The 7991-nt window shown below is 45.0% G+C and overlaps 1 protein-coding gene across 1 annotated transcript in view; it reads left to right on the top strand.

Moving 5' to 3' along the window:
• The first annotated feature begins 2055 nt into the window (after positions 1-2055).
• Positions 2056-7991, top strand: part of HPCAL1 (hippocalcin like 1) — a 123001-nt gene continuing 117065 nt past the window's right edge. Inside the window, exon 1 of the mRNA XM_060233972.1 lies at positions 2056-2420. The gene's annotated coding sequence lies outside the window, so the exon portion shown is untranslated. The remainder of the gene's footprint in view (positions 2421-7991) is intronic.

Below are 7991 nucleotides of genomic sequence, written 5' to 3'. Positions count from 1 at the left end.
CATGTTCCTTCTGTGCACACTGGCTAGCATATGTTGTGTGCACAGAGCATGTCGTTAGTCATGCCCTTTACGGGGTTGGACTGCATAGGAACAAAAGAAAGAGTCAATCACTGATATGTCCTGGAAGCTGTGAGAAGGTACAATGTTCATTTTTTAAAGGATTCCACAGAACAGTCTTGGGCAAAATCTCTTACATAAAAACTACTTAACAGTGTCAATTGTAGTGGCCTAACGCACAGGATTGTTGTGGGTAAATAAATAAAATTAGAAGACTTTGCAGATCTGGGTGTTATCTGTGACATTCAAAATGGATCACTACAGCTAGTTTTCTTTTGTGTCCTGCCTTTCCTCTAAGGAACTTTGTGCACATTCATAGAACAATAGAGTTGGAAGGGATCTCCAGGGTCATCTAGTCCAACCCCCTAATTATGTGGGGTTATTTATTTATTTATTATTTTCCATTTATAGCCCGCCCTTTCCCAAATGGGCTCTGAGCGGGTGACAACAGTCAATAAAATCAGATACACATAATAAAACAATATGCAATCTAAAAGCAATGTAACAGCCTAAAAACAAACACCCACCCACATTTATCATCTTTGATTACATTATGTGGGATTATAACATTTGATCTTCACTGTGAGCGAGATTTAACTGAAAATGTGTGTTTGGGAGGGAACTGCAAGCAGGTCTCCCCAACTCCAAATCCAAGACCAATCAAGTCCATAGCTTCACCCAGACTATTAAAACATTTACCTACACCAGCAGATATTGTAAGCATCATTTGCCTCAAGTTGTCACAGTATTCACAGTATTCTCCTCCTTTAATTGCTGCAGACGTTTAATAGAAGAGGGGAAACAAAGACACCAAGAAAGTTTACATACCGTAAAAATCAAAAGTGGGTGTAATATTCCAGGCTGGGAGTTGTAGGATGATCCTGGCTCTACAGAGATTGAGGACAACTGCTGTACAGAGCTTTTTAAAAAGGTCACATATATTTCAGTCTTGCCCTCAGATCCAAACCTTCTGGAAGCAGTTAGATTTAATTTATCAATTAACTGGATGTCATGTTCCTGGCAGACAAATACTTACCACTGTGTTTTTTGAAAAAGCAGCACTGTTGACAGCAACAGGGAAAGGGGCAGAAATCTGCATGTTCTTGCCAAATTATGTCCTGTTGCCTAATAGAAATATGTTCCACCTATTTCTGCTGGGCATATTTTGGAGGATAGATTTTAATAACTGAAATTAACATGTACATAGTAATTAACATGTACAAAGTAATTCTAGACGGTAGCCGCGTAAATTGGTCCAGTGCAATGAAACAGGAGTTTTATTAACAGTACCCCAAAGCAGGGGTGGAATTCTAGCAGGAGCTCCTTTGCATATTAGGTCACACACCCCTGATGTAGCCAATCCTCCAAGAGCTTACAAGGCTCTTTTTTGTAAGCTCTTGGAGGATTGGCTACATCAGGGGTGTGTGACCTAATATGCAAAGGAGCTCCAGCTAGAATTCCATCCCTGCTCCAAAGACTCATCTTGCACCCTTGCTTAGCCTAGACGGACAGCCACTCCCAAGAGTTACAGGCTGCTTGCTCAGAAGCAATCCCCCCTACCACCTCAGGTCAAGCAACCAGGCAGGGCGCCCATTCCAGAACGTTGGAACCTCATTCCTTCCCCCACAGGCACCAGTAGAAATTAATATTTCCCAGCGACTCAAAACCTCCTCATTCGACTTCCTACTAACTTCCCGCTCGCCCTAAGCTAGGCGGTGCGCGTATATATGGGTGGGGTGTGGAAGGCGATACCAAATACTCTGCTGCAGCGGGAGGCGCCAAGTCCCTTGGAACCCAACCCGGCGGCTTGAAGGACGCCCCCCTCGCGCGCAGGGCTCCTCCGCTTTCCCCGAGAGGCCACCACAGCGGGCAGGTGAGTGGCAGCCGGCAGGGAAGCGAGCGACTAGGCTGCAGCGGAGCCGCTCATCTCCGGGCGTCCCCCCCGGGGCCGGGGTTGGTCCGCGCTCTAATCTAAGCGGCGCTTCCCGCGGCTCGAACGCGGCTCCTGCCTTAAAGTCGAGCACCGGGCAAGGCGCGGCGTCCTGGGGGGTTCGGCGGTGCCCGCGCAATGGGCCAGTGAGCCTGTGGGTGCAGCCCTTGGTAGGCGGCTCCTGCCCAGTGGCCGGCTGCAAACTTCTGGCTCTTGTCCTCGCTCGCTTCCTCTGGGGCGGCTGCCTCGTCGCCCTTCCCGCTCTGCCTCGCCAGCGTGCCGCTACGAGGGGAAGTAGGAAACAACAACAGCAGCAGCAGCAAGGAAACGCTGAGCTGCTGCCCCCGCCGGCGGCCACAGACCTTCGCCCTCAGTCCCGCGCCGTGCCCTGCGGAAGCAGCAACTCCGGGGAGGAGGAAAAGCGGGGAGCCTGGTAAGGGGGCTTGGCGCTGAGCTGGGGACATGGGTGGGGGTGTTGGGAGGACCCCACCTTCGCTGGGCTGGTTTTCCTAACAACCCCCCCCCCCCCCACACACACACACAATCGCTTGCTAAGGGAGTTGTCTAACTGGACTCCCTTTCTCCTTGGGGTGTAGCGACAAGTTGACAGTGCCTGCTCCCCTCCTCCCGGCGACATTTTATGTTGCTCAAGTGCGGACCCGGGTTGTGGGCGGTGCTCCCTCCAGCTCGCCGATTTTTAACCTCCAGCTCACACATTTTTGTCTTAGCTCAGGAAGGATGACCCCAGAGCACACTAATTTATGCAGTGGTTCACAACTTTTATGCCAGGAGCTCACAAAGTAGAATTTCTGCTCACAAGACTCTGGCAGCTTAAAGGGAACATTGGTTGCGGGGGTGGGTTTTTTTTTGGGGGGGGGGGGGTTCTGAACCCCCTTTTCTTTCCCCGCTGCCTTCGAAAGGGCCCAACCGATGGTCCCTTGAAAGGCTACGTGAGTCATTCCTTGGAGTTGGGCGGGGGGGGGGGGGAAGCTTCTCGCTTCTTCCAGCCGCGGCGGAGTCGGTCGCTTTTTCCCACGCGCCTCGCCCGAGTCCCATTCATTGGCAACGAGGTAGTGCTCGTTTCGCTACTACTTCGCCCAGCCGTCATTGTTTTTAAGTTGTAACTTCCTTGGCTGTTGCCGGAAGTCTGTCTGCTTAGCCGCGAACGCCTCTCAAATTCCGACTAAAATGGTTAAAGGGGAAGCAATTTCGCCTCCCGAAACAAATAGTTATTCCTGCATATGGAGGCGACGCTCCTTCGGCGGTCGGGTAGAACAAGCGTGTCAGGTTTTTCCCTTCTGTACATCTGGGTCTGGGATATGCCGGCCACTACTCAGCGGGCTTGTGTGAAATATTTGACTGGACGAATGCACAAAATACTAAGCTGTCAACAAGTTACAGAGGATGCTGCCAAGCTAATAGTCACTAGCTGTTCCTGACGCTCATGCAAGATACATGCATCTTTTTCTGTATCTGTCAGAACTCACATTTCTTTCACTATAAAATCAAAATCTGACTGTTTGGATATATAGCAAAGGGGGAAAAACATCGCTCATGTTTAGGATTTGTGATGGGGATTTGAATAGTGCACTTGCTGGCAAATTGTTTTGGGGGGAGAAGGTCTGCGTTGGCTCAGTAGCTTTACTGTGAGGGTGTGTTTTTAGTTTCTAAAGGTAATCCTGACATTTGGAGAGTCAGTGTTTGAAATGTGACATTCTGTTCCATGTGTGTTTTTGAGCAATTTCTTGGTGTCTTTTAGGATTTTGTGAGAGTTGACGCTTCTAGCCTGAAAACTTACTAGCTGTAAGCATGCGTTTCTATGAAGCTTACTTCCAATTAAATGCAACTCTTGAGTTTTTGGAGAGATCCTGTGCAATGCTTGCTCACTTTACTCCAAAATAAGTCCTTCAGAGGACCATGGGGCTTGCTCTCAAGTACATGAACTCTTTTAATGTCTGCCCTGCCCAAGAAATCTTACCTGCAAAACAATGTAGGTTGGGGAAAGTGCTTTTTGCCATGACTGGGCATGACAAAAGGAGAATGGTGGACCATAGCCTTGTTTGAGTTAAGGAACCATCTTGCAAAGGTAGCCTTAAGGTAGAGTGTGAACTGGGGGGAGGGGAGAGATCTTTAGTAAACTGTTGTGTTAAAGCTTGCTTCGTCTCTATTCTTGCCAAAATCCCTTCACTGCTTCCTGCTGTCTCTAGAAAGAAAAGCTGTGACAACAGTTAATCTTCTGTGACTTTGACATGCCCTGCCTATTGGTCTCTGAGGTTTATTTCCCCTAGTGGATTGTACAGCAATCTCACACTGCTGTGCCTTTTCTTGCATAGCTGGAACTGTCCTTGGATGCATAAAAAAGCCTGCAAATGTACTTATTAATGACCGTAATTTAAGAAAAATTCGTTGAACCTCAGTCTAGCTTCCCTTTATCTGCCCTTCCATTGATGCTGCCCTGACTGTCACTTCCTCTTGTCCTGAGTACACGATCCAGTCCAGTCCCAATCTCGTCTAACTGGCATAGGTTATAGCTCTTTCCCAGAAGGTTGATGTCACATGTTCAGTAGTGTGTCATGGTGATGTGATCAAAACTGTGTCCTTAAGGGGTCTCTGATTGCATAGTCAGTTGGGTTGAACTTATTTTAGATATCTGTGGGCATTGATGTGAATTACTGAGGCCTCATTGAGGGAGAAAGTGTATTTTGGTGTTTTGGGGTGCATGCAGCACAGAAAGGCAGCAATTTGAGTGGGGAATGCATGAAAATTGTGGATTCACCATGCTGGGGAAAGACGCAAGGGTACCTTTGGCTCCAACTGACTATGAGTATGGTGTTGACAGCTGTAACAAACAAATTTGCATCTATAATGCTTTTCAGAGTCAAACAGAAATAAGAACTTCATGTATTACTGATTATTCTTCCTTTACTCTTTTTGTTTTGCAAACTGCAGAACAACTCTGAGCTTAATGATACTGAAGATACCAAACATTTTACAAAGGGGCTTTAGCACTGCCATCTTGAAATATTAGTTGTTTTTATCAAGGTAATGGGGGGTGGGACAGTTTGGATGACCTGTGGGATAAATTGATGCATTTCTTGTGCTTTCAACATAGGAAACATTGACTGTTATAACCCAACTTATTTTGAAAAGATTCATTTCAGGAGTTAATTTTACTTTTGTGTTTTGTAGTAGTTCCTTTTGAATGTAGACTTTTATAAATAAATCCAGATGTATGTACTTGGTCTCTCTGAACTCAATAGGTTCTAGGGGCTTCAACTGAATACTGAATATAATTACTACATAGAATGTGCTGAGTTCCTTAAAATTGTTCATGTTGTCAAGTTTGGCTCTGTTTCTTCATATATTGATTTAGTTATGATTTGGCAATAACTGCAATTAGTTTTGTAGTTTGAGGAGCTGAAAAAAGATGGGGTATTTTTTAAAATTCAGGTTTCTGATGCTTGATAGACTACATCATGTCAATCTTCCTCCATGTTAGAATACTGTATATGAATTTGGGACACATGACGCAACAAGAAAAAAGGCAGCTTAGGTCACAGTGGAGTTAATTTCTGTTGGCAAGAATCTCCTGCTAAGGTTGACCATATTAGTAAGGTAACGTTGGCCACTCTCTGATGTCTGAGCTATAAATGCTTCAGTTACAAAGACAGGCTTCTGTCTGTAGAACCCACGTCTATAATATGCATGCGCATTACATTTGAAAGTCAAGACGTTGCCGTTGTGAAGTGTAACAAACGTACAAGACCAGAACTTTGCCATTTTATTGCTGATAAACAGTTTGCCCTAGTCTAGTGATACCCATTTTGTTTCTCTTCACACAGTGGAACAAAAATTAAAGAACTTGCAAAAAAAGAGAAACCGAATAGGATGCAATGTTGTTCAGTCTGCATGAGCAGAGAGAAAGAAAAACAAATATTTAAAATTCTGGTTTGGGGGAGCTGTTGCTTTGATTTGAAATAATGGGGGCTGGGGTGTGACACACCTGACAGGCCATGGAACCTGTTTTTTTAAAAAAATAATAATTGCAGAGTTCATTAGCACCTCAGAGTTAAAATTTGGAAAGAAAGTAGTCTTTTCATCTGAGAAATACAGCATTTCCTCCAGAGTACCTAGGTGGGTAGATCTACTATAGATTTATTTATAATAACTGTGGTTTTGTCTATGAGCATCTGAACCATCTACCATGAAATGCAATCTTTGACTCCTAATGGATGCAGCACTTCACTTGTCTAGACAAGAATGGGCATAGTTGTGTCCATTTATTCTGTAAAGCCTGGCCCTGAATAACCCAGGCTGGCATGATCTTGTTATCAGATCTTGGGAGCTAAGCAGGTATCAGCCCAAGGCAATGCAAGGTTGCTGTGCAAAAGAAGGCAATAGCAAACCACATCTGTTAATCCAGGAGTGTCAGACATGTGGATTATGTCGCCGGAGGGCTCTTATCAGGTCCGTGAGTGCCTCACTGTCATCTGCTTCCTTCTCTCTTGCTTCCTTCTGCATCACAGCTTGCTTTGCCAGGCTTGCTCAATCGCACAAGTGCTACAGAGCAAAACCTCTATTTTCTCCATTGGCTGACCAGCACATGAAGCAACATATGTACAAAAGCTCACAATGCCCAGCCATTTCATGTTTTCCCCTTAGGCTCAAAGCATTAACCATGAGATTTCTGTAATGAATGTCAATAAATCAAAAGTAGGTTCACAACTTACACACACATCTGAATAGCACCTGAACAGCATACTCAAGATTGCTACAGCACAGACATTGTCTCCGGATTTTGATGTAATAATTCACAGCAAGGGGTGTCAGGTATCAGAGACTGTTAAATAAATAAAATATTGCAAGAGTGCTAATGTTTTAAAATTTAATTTAAACATTAATTGTGTTTGTCTTTGTCCTTTATAAAGTTTATATCTCCACTACCTGGCATTACATTTTATGACACACATGACTGTCAAGCCCCGAGATTACAATAATGAGATCCTTTGTTATTTCAAATAGATGTATTTATTAGAATAGCAGGAGATGCTTCACTGACACTTGTCAGTGAAAAGACTGAGGAATACACAGACTACACAGATACTATATAAGATCACATAAGCCATTACCAAATGGTGGCAACATTCAAACCTAAAGGTCGGCAGGTTAATGTAAACACTGTAACTTTCCACTACAAAGCATTCTAGCAAGGACCTGTGAATAGATAAGGGCCCAGGGAACTAGAGAGGTTGGCATGATGTATTCAACAGGAAATGCAGCAGGCACTATCTTGAGTTATAAACATTGGCCTGCCAGATGGCTAGGCCAGGTAGGTAGTAAATAACCAAAAACAACAGAGGCCTTGAGCCACAGTTACAGAGAAAATGTAGGGGCTTGATATGGCCTGGCCTGACAAGGTCCCATTTATGTCAGATCCATCCCTCATAACAAATGAGTTTGACATACCTGTGTTAGTCTCTTTCCCTGAACACCCTATAGCAGGGGTGTCAAACATACAGCCATGGGCCTGATCTGCCCCCCAGAGGGCTTCAGTCAGGCCTGCCAACAACTCCCTTGCCTGCTTTCTTCAGTTGCCATTTTGTGTTTCTCCCCTGAGATAAGCCAGTCAGCAAAGCAGCCTCTCCTCACTTTCCCTCTTCCCCCTCCCTTTTCCCAATGGGAAGAGGAGCCTCAGCCAGTGAAGGAGCTTGGCTCTGTAGCTCTGCTGTGGTGTTTAAGTTTGGCAGGCTCATTCAATCACACTGCAGAGCTACTGAGCCAAGCCTCTCTTCCTTCTAGAGGCTGAAGCTCCTCCATCTCCTTGTCCTCTGGGGAAGGAAAGAGCCAGAGCTTCCTTTTTAAAAAAATAAATAATTTTTAGCCAGAGCTTCTTTTGACAAGGAAAGCACTTTTAAGACTAGCAATATTTTATTGAAGGTATTAGCTTTTTCCCTTGCTACAGAGAGAGAGTGAGTGAGAGAGAGTGTTTTGTTGGGTTTGTTAT

Source organism: Heteronotia binoei, chromosome 1, assembly GCF_032191835.1.
Source record: "Heteronotia binoei isolate CCM8104 ecotype False Entrance Well chromosome 1, APGP_CSIRO_Hbin_v1, whole genome shotgun sequence".
NCBI lineage: Eukaryota > Metazoa > Chordata > Lepidosauria > Squamata > Gekkonidae > Heteronotia > Heteronotia binoei.
This window is presented reverse-complemented; position numbering and strand designations above follow the sequence as displayed.